The following is a 16,623-nucleotide window of genomic DNA, read 5'->3' as shown; positions in this document are numbered from 1 at the left end:
TTCTCATTGAGATGCCGTATGCTTTCTCCAGTCTTTTTTTTTTTAAAGATTACATTTCATACTCTAGATCAGAAAATCCAGGAAAGGAAGAAAAGCTAGAAAGAGCTGTCTCCCTCTTCCTTCCCTTCTTCCTTTCTTCCCATCCTTCAGCTTCATTCTCTTCCCTAATATCCCTCTTTTTTTCTCCCTTCTTCCCATTAGGATTCATGTTATACAATACCTCCTCAGGGTTGCTTGTTTTAAATGGAATGTCCAGCATATTTGTTCATTTATGTTGTTATAATAAAATACTTGGAGCAAGTTACTTCATAAAGTTTTCTTGGCTGTCACTTTAAAAGGTTCAGGGTCTTCAAGTAAAAACCTAGCACAAGGGAATCACCCAAGAATCTACAAGGGTGACCCCAGTTAAGACTCCTAGCAATAGTAGATACGTAGCCTGAACTGGCCACCTCCTGTGACCAGATTGGTGCCTAGCCTAATTGTCACCAGAGAGGCTTCATCCTCTGATGGAAACAGATGCAGACCCGCAGCCAAACAGTAGACAGAGTTCAGGGGTTCCTGCAGAAGCAGGGGATATAAGGGTTCTAAGAGTCAGAGGGATCAAGGACACCACAAGAAAACTCACAGAATCAACTAACCTGGGCTAGTAGGGGCTCATAGAGACTGAACTGACGAGGGAGCCTGCATGGGACTGACCTAGGTTCTCTGCATATATGTTACAGTTGTGTAGCTTGCCTCTTGTGGGACTCTGAACAGTGGGAATGGGGCTGTTTCTGACTCTTTTACTGGCTTTTGGGACCCTATTCCTCATACTGGGTCACCTTGCCCAGCTTTAATACATGGGGAGGTGCTTAGTCTTACTGCCGCTTGATACACCGTGTTTTGATGATACTCAGGGGAGACCTGCTCTTTCCTAAACAGAAACAGAGGAGGAGTAGGTTGCGGGGTGGGAACAGAGTTGGGGCAGGGGTGAGGTAGGGAGGAAGGACTGGGAGGAGAGGGGGTGGGTATAAAGTAAAATAAATAGCTAAATAAATAAATTTATTGAAAAAAATCAAAGAGATTCAGGGTCCTAACAATAGCATTGTTTCAGCTGTGGTGGAGGAATCTCATGGAACATGACATCACAGAAGTGGGGACTTGCTAGAGAGAGATCTGTAAAGAGACCAGACTGTAGAGTCAGACTTGCTCTTTTGTAGCCATCTTCTCATGAGAGCTAGCAAGTATGAGAATGGCATCATCTACCTCTGGGAACTATGCAGTTACTGGTCTAAAGACCTTAAACCTTAACTGTTCTACTGCTCTACACTGTCAACCATCCAGCATGGGACCCTTAGATGAATCTGGCTTAAATCCTAGCTTATCATGGTCAGGACTAGACTGGATTTCTTGTACGCTTCTTCTATAAGGCTGTTCGATTGTTTTGTTGTTGTTGTTGTTTTTGTTTTGTTTGTTTTTTGGCATTCAGTAGGGGTTTCTTTGCCCTGTTATTATTTTGTCCAGGTTAACTTTTCAAGCTAGACTGGAAACTCCTATGGTAGGGGTTTTCCATATTCCCTTGAAGACAAAGACCCAGCTGTTAAGCATACCTTTTATAATATTTTAACTGTCTGCTTCTCCACAGGCCAGCTTCTGGCTTAGCTATTCTTTAAATTACTTTTAAAGCTTTATTTTACCAAAGGGGAGTATATAAGTAATACAAGTCCTGGATTGTGCTTTAGAGGCCTGAGGCTATTTACTGATGCACAAAAGATGTCTGGAGCATAAATCTATGCCAGCCATGACCCAGATATGCAGAAAAGATAAAAGAGAAGAAAATATCTGTTCAGCACATTTAAAAACCATAGATTTTTAAAATCATTTCTGTTTCTACCTAGTTCACTCAGCATTTCTGTTAATATATAACGATTATCGCAAACATTTTTAAAATAGAAATTTAGTTTAATTTTCTCACTCCTGAAGTGAAGAATGCCAGGTTTGTCTAAAGGTGCATAATTAACCTGGGAGAAAAAAAATTGTACAGGAAGCTGTAGCCCATTTATGTGTTTAAATGTTTCCTTGTCTTTCTAGAAACGCTGTATGTTTACTGTGTGACACATAATTTATTGAATCAAAACCTACACATTATTCATAAACTGCAGAACCTTCTGTTTTATGTTGGATTATAATAAGATAATTATATATAACTCCTGACATTAAAAGTTTATGCTATGGTATTTCACAGAAATAGTTGTCATGGTTTCCTTCAAATGGCTTATTATGCACAATAACAAAAAAATGTTTTTAATTCTTAGAGCTGAGCACAATGCCTCTGGCCCCTCAGTTCCTGCTTTACTTTATTTGTACCTTCTAATTGTGTGCAACACTTTAAATCTACTGTCCTAATTGTACACACATGGGTTTTTATCAGTGCCTAGGAAATTCTAGTCATGAGTAAGAATTTAAAATCCACTGTAATTGGGCTAAATCCCATGAAAAAGATTGCTTGGAAAATTTTTTTAAATTTAAGATGAGCAGTCCATCAATGAACTAGCTAATGTCTATTTTGTTTAGAATCTTAATCATCCATCCCTAATACTTCTTGTCATTTTCTGGGCATGCAGGTGCTTGTGTGTATGGAAGTATATGCACATGAATATATATGCACACATGTAAACGCCAGAGGGCAGCCTCAGGTGGCCATTCCTCCAGAGCCCTACACCTTTTTTTTTTTTTTGAGGCAGTCTCTCATTTGTCCTGGAACTTGCCAAACAAACTAGACTGCCCTGCCCCTCAGCTAGTTCAGTTCCATGTTTCCACTCCCAAGCAGGGATTGCAAGTCCTGCAGGCTTCAAAAGTGATATTTGTTTAATATATTTTTTTAGGTATGACTTGATTGTGTGATTGAATAAAAAAACATGTTTTTTTTTTCTTTTAAGAATAAAAAGGTAAAAAGAATAAAAAGGAAGGAAACAAACTGCTAAATTCATTTTACTGGCTCTTATATGGTTAAATAATCAGATTATTAATCTAGTCCAAATGCCTTAAATTTTTTATTGATAAGAAATATTAGCTTAGAGATTCATGGTAAGCACCAGCTTACACAGATTGTTAATGAATGATGTCCAGGTCAGCCGTGGCCAGTGAGTGCTCTGGCTGCCAGTGCCTATTAGTTGACTCTATCAAGATCTTCAGAAGTAATGATATTGCTACTTGAGAAATCCAGTGATTAATAGCAAGGTCAGTGCTAAAATACAGGCATATGGAACCATTTTGTGAAATTCACACTACCGAAGGAAACATGCCGCTGTCAGGTGGAGTGGCACCAAGCTAAGTAAATCCTGACAAAGACAGAGACATTTCTTACTTCCTGTGTTCTACGAGAGTAGCCACACAAAACTGTGATTGTCACTGATGGGAAACTCACCTATAAATTCACCTGGTGGCCCCTCTGCTCTCTCACCTTGGTTTTATCTGTACTACTTGGTTTGGTTTGGTTGTTATTGTTGTTTGGGTTTTTAAAATAGGCTGCCCAAGCCAGCCTCAAACTGGTTTTGTAACCAAAGAGGTTTTGAATTGTTGATCGGCCCTGGCTGTGCCTCTCAGGTATTGAGATTATATGTGTGCACCACTATGCTAGCTCAGTGTGATACATTATTTCCTGAACAGTTAGTCTCTTGGATATACTTGATGCCCCTATGCTAGTCCGTATGTGTGTCCAGTGGTACAGTCTCAGAACCAAATTGTTGAAAACTGGGTAAGAAAGCCAGTGAGGTCATCTCTCCGCCTCAGTCTCCTGAGGCAGATGTGTACTTGTCAAGCACTGGGAGACTCCTTGGCTTGTTAAGAGTCTAGGGGGAGTGAGGGACAGGCCGACAAGTATCTAGGTTCTGTCTGACTGTATTGTCCATAAGAAAAACAAATACAATGTTTTCTTCATTGAGATTAAGGTTGAAATATATACTGATAAATTGTTTAATACTCCGAAACACTGAGAATGGCACTTCCTGTGTTTTTACCCTTTTTTTTGAAGGCCATTTAAATTTATTTAAATACTACGTTGACTTAACTGGTATTATTGGAAATGCTCTGTTCTTTTTTTCCCATTGTAGCTCAAACTTTGTTAAGGAATAACAATTTTCTGCATTGGCAATGGTAAATGTAACCTTAGCTTTCAATTCATTGCTGCAGTTATGTTTCCGGAGCCTGCTGTAGGAGATAATCCCATTGCAAATGAAGACAGCGTTCATTTTCCTTCTACCTCAGGCCACACAAAATTGATTGGGGTAATAAAATGACAGCACCTTGTAATATACTGAAGGCTCTTTAATTCGAAAACCAGTTCCAGCCTGATTCCAAGCTTGTTTAAAGCTAATTTATGGCTTACATAATTTTCAGCTGGCTGACCAAGGTAAAGGATGATGTATGAAAATTGATAAAGAATTAACTTCTGATACATTTGGATGTGTCTTGTTAAAGTCAGACGGTTCTCAAAACAGAAGGCGGGGAGAGGGAGACAGAAATAGTAAGCATCTCTCTTTTCATGTAGGTAATACCATCAACAGTAGTTTAATTTCTCATCACATTGTGTCAAAACTAGCTTCTTGTCTTTTCTTTGTAAAATCAGTTGTGTTTTGCATTTTTCTGTATCTTAAAACCCTTCATTTTTCATAATGCTAAGGTCAGTTTGATAAGGTGGAATACTGCCAGCAGCTGTTCCGACTTCCATAGTGCCGAGGCTGTATGGCAGGTAGTGGAGGGGCTGATGGGTGGTGCAGTTGGCCACTGTTTCATGGTGAGTGTCTTCCTCAGATGCAGCCTCAAAGACTTTCGAGCTCTTCATACTTCCATCAACTGAAAAGTAGTTTTTAGACGTTTTGCCTCTGTAGGCTATTTTATCTCTTTGTTCTACTGTATTTAATCATGGTTACTGACAAATAATATGTCCTCCCTAGTTCTCTGTATTATGAATGAGGCCAGGCTATCAGAATTGTTGTCAGTATTCAGAACTGGAGAATAGGTGGTGTAAGTGATTTACAAGGTTACTTGTTTTACCCTCTTAAAAAGACAGTGGAGGATTGGCATGGTTAGGTGCTGTTTGTTTGTTTGTTTGTTTGTTTGTTTGTTTGTTTGTTTTTGCCATTTTGCCATAGCCATAAGGATGAAGAAATTCTTTGGTTTCTTCATTGAAAGTTGTCTCAATCCTGCCTTAAATTATATATAGTCGTTCTTAACCTTGTACTCAGCATTACAATAAAATAGTTAAGGTTTATATATATTTTATATATGAAGTTCAGTTCTACATACAGTGCACAAATGGATTAAAACCACATCTGTAGTGCTAAAATTTCAGAGGAAAGTATTTCTTTAAGAAATGGTGGAGATGATGGTGGGAAAAGGAACAGTTAAGAAACACCAGCATAAATAACCTTGATCTTGATCTCTTCCTCAGTATTGCCTTATTAATATTTCCTTAATATTAGGTGGTTTTTTTTCAAAGCCAGTTTTGTGTTCTGTACAGAGTGGCATAGGAATAATTGACAAGTAAATAACAGAGTCATTTATTACTATTGTCTGCTGCTTTTCATTGGAATTATAACCCATGCATGCTAAGACAGATAATTCTCACTGATGATAATTTAGTTTACAATTTTTTTGACATTATGGCAGTGTGAAAGAGTTATACATTTAATATAAACTTTACTTAGAACTGTGACATTTGACCTCTTCCTGGAGCGACAGTCTGTACAACACTGTCCTGATGCTGGGCGGAGGTAGCAGGCAGCTGGCAGCTCCCACTCAGCCATGTCAACATGAACCGCAGATAGTATTAAGTATGCTGGGCTCCTGAACCTTAGTGTTAAGTAAGTAGATTTGGTGTATTGGTGCATTTTTGACAATGAATTTATTAAGCTCTTAGAGAGCCAGAGAATAACTATAATCCACAGATACCATATAAGGTTTCAGATCACTTTGTAATTATTGAAAGCTCAACATTGTATCAACCATTTGACACATCCACACATTGAGTCCAAACCTTGGCAAAATTCTCCTTATAACATTCTTTACATAGTATTTTAGGGACCTTTGAAATAATAGGAACTTGGCATTTAACCAGTACCTTCCAGGTTGTTTTCTTTCAGGTATTTCTAAAGTATAATCTATGACTGACCCTATCCACAGACATAACTCACCACCTTTCTTCTAGCCAATATTGAGTTGTAAAGTTACAAACACTGAGTCAAACACATTCCTTCCTTTTAAGCAACTTGATCTCATTAGAAACAGAATCAGTTCAAAAAATGAAGGACTTAACACTGTTGTTTTCAGCCAAGCTTTCTGATAGTGTAGAGATACAGAGGTAAGTCAACTATACAATGACCAAAGCAAATGAATGTTTAACAGAATGAATTATAACAGCAATATTTCATGACATAGATCACATATGTGTTGCTATACTTAAATATTTAATTGCTAAAACATTTCACTTGAAGTTTCAGGACAGTATCCAAGAAAGAAGTATGTGAATACTGTTGAGTCGTAGTTGGAATAGCTTTCCTTTTGATGTTGAGATGAGGTCCTATTCATCGTAGTCTGACTTTAAGCTCACCTTAAAGCCTAAGCTGAGCATGAGCTTGCTGTAGTGGGTAGTCATTCCAGCTTGGATCTGGGAGGCGGGGCCATGGGAGGTGCCTGGAGACCCGAGAGCTGGATGGGCGGGGGCTCGGTGCCAGGACGCTGAACGGTGGAGGTGGACAGAGCACAGCTCCGGAGAACACCGCTGGACTGCAATACACCTTCCCCAGACCCTGCGACCTACCTAGTCCTTCATTTGTGAGTTACGCCATTAAATAAATATCCTTTTAACTACGTGGAGTGGCCAAAATAATTTCACCAATATCTGGCACTCACGTGGGGCAAATTCCAAAGGCCTGGGCAGCTCCCGCCCTCTCCTCCCTAGCTGGTGGGTACCTAAACCCACCTGCAAAGTTCCATATAACCAGGGAACGCCTACACGGTTCCATTTCCAAAAAAGGGAGCAGCTAGTCTGATCTCAGTTCCCTAGCTTAGCCCCGAGACCAGCGAAAGAGGCAGGTGAGTGCTGGCTCAGGTTTCCGCCATCTCTCCTTAATCTCAGGGTCGTGGGTTCGTGGGCACGTTGGGCGCCAGATATTGGTGAAATTATTATGGCCACTCCACGTAGTTAAAAGGATATTTATTTAATGGCGTAACTCACAAATTAAGTGATAGGTAGGTCACAGGGTCTGGGAAAGGTGTATCGCAGTCCAGTGGTGTTCTCTGGAGCTCTGCTCGGTCCACCTCCAACGTTCGCGTCCCGGCACAGAGAGAGCGCTGGCCCATCCAGCTCTGGGGTCTCCAGGTGCCTCCCCTGGCCCCGCCTCATAGGCGTGACAGTTGCCAGAGTCTCAATGGGGGTTGGAACTTCCAGATCCAAGCTGGAATGGCTACCCACTACAGCTTGTGCCATGTGCAAGCTGGTCTTTCTGTGATGTCTAAGCCAGCGTGAGTACTGGGATTGCAGATGTGACCCAGCCCGACCTGGGCTGAGGAGCATTGCTTTTACCCTCTTCGACAGTTCGAAGGCTTCAATTCTGAATTTTACACTTAGCCTCATTTTCATTTGTCTCATTGCCACTAAAATTTCGACTAATACTGCTTTTGAGATTGTTTTTTCAGTTTTACTTCTTTTTAACTGAATTTCGAAACCTGTGACTTAAGTGAACTTGTAACCAAACCATCCCATCCAGGCACAAATAAATGACTTTTATTTTCCCCTTGTATTTTTAATCTCTTAAGAAATATATTTCTAAAACAAAATTTTCTTTTTCCTTCAGTCTGAAATTTTTTTAAGTTTCATAAAAGTGAAACTTCTAGAGATATTCTTTATTTTCTTCAGGAAAAAGAGAATATAAAAGGTAAAGTTGCTGATTTTATGAATATACTAATAAATACATGAGAACCTGTAGAAAACTTTTCAGATGCGTTCTTCCACTTCACAGAAACTGACTGGCTTGAGTAACTTTAAATTCCCTCAAACATTGAAATGAGTTATTTTTAAAGTTAAAGATTTAGTAACACAGAGAAATATTAAGAAAGATTAAAATAATTTTGGCATTGTTGTTTTTAAAAATTATACCTTCATTTGAATTTTATCCTTCAGAGTCACTACATTTCATTATGTATTCATTTCTTTCTTTTGCTATTTGGTGTCATGTTGTAAAAGGGTTAGTTTTTCAGCTCTGTTCTTGACTTGAGTAACTTTCCATGTGGACCTATGAAAGAACATGATCAAGTTACCATAAATAAGTGAACTAATTGTCACATTCTGGTGAATTCCATATTTAAAGGAAAATAAAGATAAATACATTAGTATTTGGTTTGAAATCAGATTGAACGGATTTTGATAAATTGAATTGTATTTAAATGAACAGTGAATCACACTAATCCTGAAGGATTGGTAATTTAAAATGTTAAAAGGTAAATAGTGTGCCAAGAATTTTGTCATTGTCTTTGAATAAGTGAAAAATAAATGAGAAAACATAAATATGGCAGGTAACTTGATATCATCTAAGACATTAATTTAAGGCACATGATTGCAGAATATGAGAGACTTGGTAAGTTTTTCCATAGAATATGGATTAGCTCACTGTTCTAGTAAAGTACTAATGTATCATTGTGAGCAGGAAGTCACAAAACCCTACTTGTCTATACATTGATACATGGTATAGACACACTGAAGTTTACCCTTCTTGTCCTTCCTGTGTTCAGTTTTAGCTGTTCTGTTCCATGTCACCTTAAAACAAATACTCACAACTTGCTAAATCCACGTATTAAGACTAGGATGTGCTGGCTGTTGGAGTACAATCTAGACTGATTCATAGGTCTACATACTGTTACTGAGTTTCTGTGTATGTTAATATAGACACAGAATGAAGTAGTCATAATCTAGGAAAAACTGAAATTTATTTTGTTGCACACTTTGTGTAGATTTTTCATTTTATTGTTTAGGATACGTCAAAAGTAAATCATTTTTTATTTGGTTTGTTACAAAACAAGATACTGAATTTTCCTTGCACCATGTTACATTACTTGCAGTTCACTAAAACCTTATTGGATATATGATTGCCACAGGAAGTTTAATCAGATAAACAGATTTTATTTTTGAAATTAGATTCATGTTGCATCAGTGCAGTGGTGCAGATCTCTACCTAAAAATTAGTATTTTCGTGTTTCAATTTTTAAACCTAGTTTGAACTTGTTTGCTTTTAGCCTTATAAGTTTTAAATATTTGTCTTCTATGACCTCATTATTTGATTTTTTTTTTTTTTTTTTTTTTTTTTTTTACTTCCACTACTTTCTTTTCCTGTGTTGCCTGCCAGAATTGAAAAATGCTGCTTCATGACTGGAAAAACAAAATCCGAAGTCCCAGTGTGTTTTCCTCCAGTTGGCCAACTGTGAGAATTACTTACTTACTAAATTTTAAGGGGCTATAGATTGAATATTTAAACAGCAGAAGTGGCAAGGATAAAGTACATAATTAAGCAAATAGGTTTGCTGGCTATTAATTTTCAGTTTGGGGGTGTTGGTGTGATATTACATTACTACTGAATTTTCTCCAATAAGTGCTTTGCTTTATACATTAAATTTTTTATTAATAAAACCTGGGAAACACAAATACAAAATACCCGAAATACATAAAACTTCCAGTTTTTAGTTTTCTTGGCAACTTTAGCCATCTTGGATTTCCAAGCCAGTAGCAATACTTGATGACCTTTCCTGTTCTTATGATGGTATACATAGCCATTATTCAGTATACCATAATGGATCATTTTATCTGAATATTGCATCTTCTCTGTTTATATAGAATAAATATTTATGCTTTCTCAGTTTTCAGGGCTAGAAGATTCAGATAGAATAGGTTTGAAGTAGCAGCTATAATTCATTGCTGAAAAAACAATCCTTATACTGATACTGTGTGGAAAAGAAAACCATCTAAATCATTTCACCTGCAAGCTTCTGAGATAGCATCGCCATTTCTTTCTTGAGAAAAATAAAAAAGCCCTGAAATGGTTATGTTCATAGTTCATGGTTTTTCTGCATAAGGTCTGCTATCTTTTTTTAACACAGTGATAACATTACCTAATGACCTAATGCCTATTTAGCTAATGCTCTCAGTTTACCAAGTATATGAGTTTGAGAATCTAGAATTTCTTTAATCCTCACTCAGAAAGTATATCCCTATCACTTAACTACTGCTTAGATTTCTGTGGACAGCTTAATATGGGCATAACTATATTATTACTTAATCCATACTTCTTAAAGACTTACGAATAACATCTCAGTTGTGTTAGAAATATTCACCTTGTATTGAGATTTTAGGTTTGCATTCCTTGACTTTGGTTTCATATTGACTTCTCTGGGTACAAAACAAAATTTTAATGAACCATGATATGTGAATTAAAATGCATTCCTATATAACTTTTTAAAGATGGTATGCTGTAATCATTTGCAAATTATTTGCAAATAAACTATATACATTTTAACAGGTTTTCTGTAATAACCGTGTGATGTTAATTTGTTCTAATTTTTTCATATTTCATATGTAAAGAAGCAGATTACTTTCAGAGCTAGGTTTCAGTGTATTGTTTTGCTCAGATTATGTAAGTAACACATGCTCTCTATAAATGATACATATAAATGTACAATAAGTAGAACAAGTCAAAATCTATCTCCCAGAGGTTACTACTGCTGTGGCTTGACTGTGTCCTCCAAATATCATGTAGTAGGACCTTAATCCCCAGTGTCCTAGTGGAGCCTGCCAGTGATTGTGAGGAATCTGCCTCCATCGGTGAATTAGTGTTCCATTGAAAATGTGGGATTTTGTGAGAAGAGCCTTGTTATAAAATTGTTAGAACTATATTGCTCTTATGCACTCTGATATGGAATATCATAGCATGGTTGCCACTTGGTCATGGTCTGGAACTTAAGAAATAAACTTCATGGAAGAACCCAGGATAGTGCATAGTCCACCTCAACTCCATTTGGAAATTCCATCAGTTATTTCAGTGAGAACATGGAAGGAAAAACAGTTCTTGTATAATAGTAACCTTCATATATGAAGATTTCACATCTTTCAAAAAGTCATGATGGTGCAGCTATAAATTTCAGTGGATTGAAACTGCAATTTCCACAAATGTTGATTTGCCAGTATCAGAAAAATATTGAGCATTTTGAAATTATTTTATTATAGTATATAATTGTTGATGTAGTTGTTAGAGTTTCTGGGAACACAGTTCTCATTTTAGCCCTGCTCTTGCTTAAAGCAGTTGATACATTTCACTAGCAACTTTTTAACACTGTACATTAATACATTTCATTTCACCAAACCAGTAAAGCAACTACTTTTCTAATCACTTGCTCATTTGTATCTTAATGAAACACACAAAAGAACATGAAAAGAAACCTGCTTTATAGGTATTCTGGATGTCATACAATCCTGTTTAACAGTAAATTCTCATCATATAACATTAAGCATTTTACTTTTTGTCATTTTTGTTGAATACATTAGACAGTAGTCCATATTTTAAACCAAGATTAATTTCTAAAATAGCAGAGAAACTCTTAAATGAGTTGAAACTATTTTTTCTTTTTTAACTGTTTTATTTCACACGTATGGGCATTTTGCTTGCATGTGCATCTCTGCACTACATATGTGCAATGCCCATAGAGGCCAGAGGAGGACATCAGAACCCCTGAAACTGGAGTTACCGGTTGTGAGCTGCCTTGGGGGTGCTGGGAATGGAACACGGGGTCCTCTGAAAGAACCACCCATGCTGTTAACTGCAGAGCCATCTCTTTAGTCCTGAACCCAAGTTTTTCTTAATATATTACATCATTGAAATATTGTATCAGATACTGTTTATAACAATACGGTTTGTTTTTGCCAATTTATAGCATTTTATAGTAAGTATTTAAGAATTCCTATAGTAGACCTTGACTATTTATTAGTTTTCCTTCTCCATATACATTATGCTCCATGTGGTCATTGTTCACATAACTAGAATTTATATAAAGCCAAAGTGAGGTACTGAAATATGTTCTTGTAGTAATTGCAGTCAGCTCACTCTGTTCAAATCAATACCATTGCTCTTTCTGTTTTTTTTTTTTTCTGAATCTAAAAGCTGCAAATCTACTATAAAAGGCCTCTTATATGTTCCTTAGGATTGGCAACGTAATTTTATGCTAAAACACAGTTTGAGTAAATATAGGAGATAAAAATCATAACTTATCAGCCACTCAAGTATATCAGAAGTGACTTTATTATGATTCTTGGGTTTCCATTATGGTTCAGAGACGGCAGCCATAGCTGCAGTTATGATACTTGTGTTGCTGAAACGAAAAGCAAAGAGTGGGCTGCATAATAGAAGCCCGAGACCCTTTGTAAAAACTTGCGTCGGTCTGACTTGATTATCTGCTGCTTCACTGAAGTAGCTCTTGTTACTATCTCTTAACTTCCTCTTGTCAAACTCAGTATTTACCCCTTGGCTGATTCACATTGTTTGACAGTGTTGAATATTCCCCCTGGAAAAGTTTTACGATTTTTGTAACCTTTGTTATCTTGATTTTCTTCATAGCTGTCAGTTCCTTCTCAGTATTCATAACTAAATTTTTTATCTTTGTTCAAGTTGTAGTCTGAGGGCTTGGTCCTTGGACTCCCTCCCTATCTATTCATCTCTGTTTCTGGATGATTTTAGTCTCAGAATAAGTCTGTGTTGGGGACTTTCAGTTTTCTGTTATTGTCTCTGACTTCTTCTCCCAAGGTCAAAATTTTATTGACTATTTAAATGTTGAACTTATACCTATGTTGGATACCTGAAGAACTTAATATTGACAAAATAGAATTCTTGGTCCTTCCCTACTTTAATAACTTACTTTTCCCATAGTTTTTCCCAATTAAATTCTAAAATTCTTTAAAGTTAAAAGTAGAAAAATCAGGTCAGACATGGTGGTGCATACCTTTGATCCAGCACTGGGAAGGAAGAGGTAGGTGGATCTCCAAATTCACTAGGACTACATAGTGAGCCTGTCTCAAAACAAAAGAAAAGGTGGGGTGGGAGCAAGAGAAAGGAAGGAAAAATAATGAGAGGGAGAGATCATTACAAATTATCCTCCTTTGTTTTCTCCCATACCGATCTGAATCCCCTATCCCAAGCATATGGTATTGTTTCTATCACATGTGCAGGTCTCCCACTGACCAGCATTCCTGATATGTTGCTGCAGTCTACTTCTTTACATCTTTATAGTCTCCTTAAGTTTTACCCATCCTTTCTTTAGACCACGGAGAGAATGAGTTTAAACTCAAAATCAACTCAGGAAGCTTCAATTCTTAACGTCTCCTATGGCGTCTCCGACAAGCTGAAGTAGCAGGGTCAGCCTGTATGGCCAGCCTAACATTTCACCTCAGGCCAGACTTCCTTGGCCTTCTGATGCTCATGTGTACTTGAGCTTACATGGGCATGTACTTTTTGTTATTGCTGTTGTTGTTTTAATTAACCCTGAAGGCATTCTTTGACGTGGGGTTCCTCCATTCTGGATTTGGTCTCACATTGTACACCTAAGGAAATGGAGTCTGGGAGTCTCGTTGTCTTTTCTGAGGTCATACCAACACCACATACTAAAGCGGGATTCACATAGGTTTATTTGACCCCAGAACTTTTGTTTGTAGGTATTTGGAGTCAAAACATCATAATTATTTCCTCAGTATAACATCATTTGAGCTATAGACCATACATATACATACTTTTGTATGTGCTTTTTACTAGGGAGGAAAGGGGGGGAGAAGAGAGAGAGAGAGAGATTAAAATGGCATCAGTCTTTTGACACAATATAGCCTGTTCCTGGTGGCATACTTTCTCCAGCAAGGCCACATATCCTAAATAGCCAACTGGAGTCCAAGTATTCCAATGCCTGGACTATGGGAAATATGTTGTTCAAATCACCACAATAGAATATTTCCCTTAGATCTTTCTCCTAAAAGTTAAATAGTCCTTTATTTTCTTTACATGTTACATATCATAATTTCAGTGTCTTAGTACTTCGAATAATACATTGTTTCAATAGCTGGTGTTGTGGGGACTATATAAGTGGGAACTTTTTCTTTTATTTTTTAAGTTCAATACAGTGTCATCACATAGTTATTTGGTTATTTGATTAGGGATTATTGTATAGATGGCTTACATATTTTTATTTTCCATTGAGATATTTGAAAGTTTCATTGCATGGAATAATATTTTCCTAGTCTTATATTCTAGATTATAAAACATTGAGAAGTACTTTATACCAATAGAATCATTAGCTGCTTAAAGAAACCATTGGTTAAATGATGCATTGTCATATAAGCTTTATAGGTGCTTTGAATCTTGCCAACTGGCCTACATTTGTGAATCATTTAAATACATATCAGTAGATGAGTTTATTATAGTAACAACTTAAAGCAAATGATTTAAAATTTTAATTTTAAAGCAACTCAGTAGCAAAGAGATAATCTATAAATTCAAGAGATAAAAATACACCTGATATGTTTGTCCCTGATAAGAAAGTGCCACTGTAGTAGTGTTTTTGCATGTAATTTTCTATGTAGTATTTAAATTTTTTCTTGAAGTACAATATCCTCTTTTTATTCCAAAAAAGTTAATGTGCCATAGGAGGTATGTTACTTGGAAATCTAATGAGCTATTAATTTCTAATAAAAAATGAAGATTAATGGGCTCACTCTGGGGAAAATATCACTCAAGTTGAAATAAGCATATTTGAGACAATTTAGTCAGATCATTTGAGAGTAAAGTTTTTATAATTTGATTCCTAATAAGTTTATTTCTAAAGGTTCATGCTTGATGTTGAGTTTGTCTTAATAAAAAAGCAGTTTATGTTAGATTGAGAAACAACTTATCTTGCAGATGCATAACACTGATCTTTGGAGAGAGGAAAGTGTATTATTTTGATATCATAGCCCAACTTTGTACAATATTAATCACTAAAAAATAAACTCTCCCTACATGATGTCACAGGGTCAAATAGATTCCAGATGTCTAAAATGAGAAGTATGTTTAATTAGTAAGAAGCCTGTCTATCAGCCAACAGCAACAGAGAGGAAAGACGCTTCTCTAGCAGTTGGCGCCTACGCTTTCAAATATTGCAGAGGTTGTTCCTGTGTGTAAGTGAAAGTGCCTCTTTTCCTCTATATCATAGGAATTTTGAAAAACTTGATTCAAGATATTAAAGTAAAATATCATTATTAATGAGAATAATAGCCAAAGAAAGTATAGTTGACAATAAAAACTGATCATGTGTTACATTTGTCACAATACAGTTGAATCATGTTCTAAACCATAAGAAATAAAATCATGTTCTTAAAGTGTAAGAAATAAAACACACATGATAGTGAGTTTCATTAGTGAAATATTACTCAGTAACTTTAATTTTCTTGCAGGCAATAAATACTGATTTTAGTGTAAAGTCTGTAATGAGCTGTTGATACTGTGAAGATGCCTAAGCTTCATTATTTGTAACTGAGTACTTCTGAATTGTCTTTGAGGCAGAGTTAAGAGTTTTGTGAAGACATTTTAAATACAGATATTAAGTACAGAGGGTCAGGGAAAGCTTAAGGCACACCCATGTGGGCATGGGCATCTAAAGGAGGAGTTTCCCTGAGTGTTATTTCAACAGTAACTTCACAGTACTTAAGATCAACATATCTTTACTTCACAGTGTTGGCCGTTCATTTGCCTTTAGTGTTTGTGTTGAGATGACTTTAGATTATAAAGGAGTTGTAAAAGTGGTAAAGAGAATACTTACACTCTTGATCAACTTCCAGATGAATTACCAGCCATAAAACAGAAACCTTAGCTCAGTACTCTGGAGGAAATGTTGGTGTTTGTTAGATTTTCCCAGTGTTGCCACTTGTCTTTCCTCTCTGGACAAGATTCAGTCAGGGCTCACTTTTTGTTTCATCAGTTGGGTCTTCCAGTTGGTGGTGGTTCCCTGTTCTACCCTGTATCAAGGCTTTGGCACTCAGTTATTTGGTAGAATGTCTTTCCATTTGCATCTTTGTTGTCTGTCTGTTTGTTGGTTTGGTTTTTGAGACAGGGTTTCTTTGTGTAGACCTGGCTGTACTGGATCTTGCTCTGTAGACCAGGCTAGCCTTGAACTCACAGAGATCCACCTGCCTCTGTTGCCAAGTGCTGGAATTAAAGGCATGTGCCACCGCCACCTGGCTTCCATTTGTATTTTTCTAGTATGTTCTCATGATTAGACAAGTTGTATGTTAAGGAGAAGTCTGGCCTACCTTACCATCACTCTCTGGGTGTGTGGCAATGGAATATACCCTATGTATTCCTGGTGATGCTACCCTGACCATCAGTTGGCCGGTATTTGTGAGGTTTTCCACTAGGAAGTTAAATATTTCCTTTTCACAAAGGAGTTTCAGATCCTTTATATTTGGAAGACAATCCAAAAAGTGGTTTTACTTTAAGTCTCCAGACAGTTTAGGTCTGGTGAAGAAATTGGTGTCACTCTCTTGTCACGGTGGCCATCATTCACTGAAGCAGCCTTCACAACATTTTA

The 16,623-nt window shown here is 36.9% G+C and overlaps 1 protein-coding gene across 4 annotated transcripts in view; it reads left to right on the top strand.

Annotated features, from left to right (window-relative positions):
• The window catches only part of Phf14 (PHD finger protein 14), a 202,261-nt gene that overhangs the window by 119,660 nt on the left and 65,978 nt on the right, over positions 1–16,623 (top strand). The window contains exon 18 of one of the 4 annotated variants that reach the window (XR_005091034.1): positions 9,381–9,455. The exons of the other annotated variants lie outside the window; for them this stretch is intronic. The gene's annotated coding sequence lies outside the window, so the exon portion shown is untranslated. The remainder of the gene's footprint in view (positions 1–9,380; positions 9,456–16,623) is intronic. 4 annotated transcript variants of the gene reach the window in all.

Source organism: Peromyscus leucopus, chromosome 3 (assembly GCF_004664715.2).
Source record: "Peromyscus leucopus breed LL Stock chromosome 3, UCI_PerLeu_2.1, whole genome shotgun sequence".
Taxonomy (NCBI): domain Eukaryota; kingdom Metazoa; phylum Chordata; class Mammalia; order Rodentia; family Cricetidae; genus Peromyscus; species Peromyscus leucopus.
Note: the sequence above shows the minus strand (reverse complement) of the source record. Positions and strands in the feature narration are given on the sequence as shown.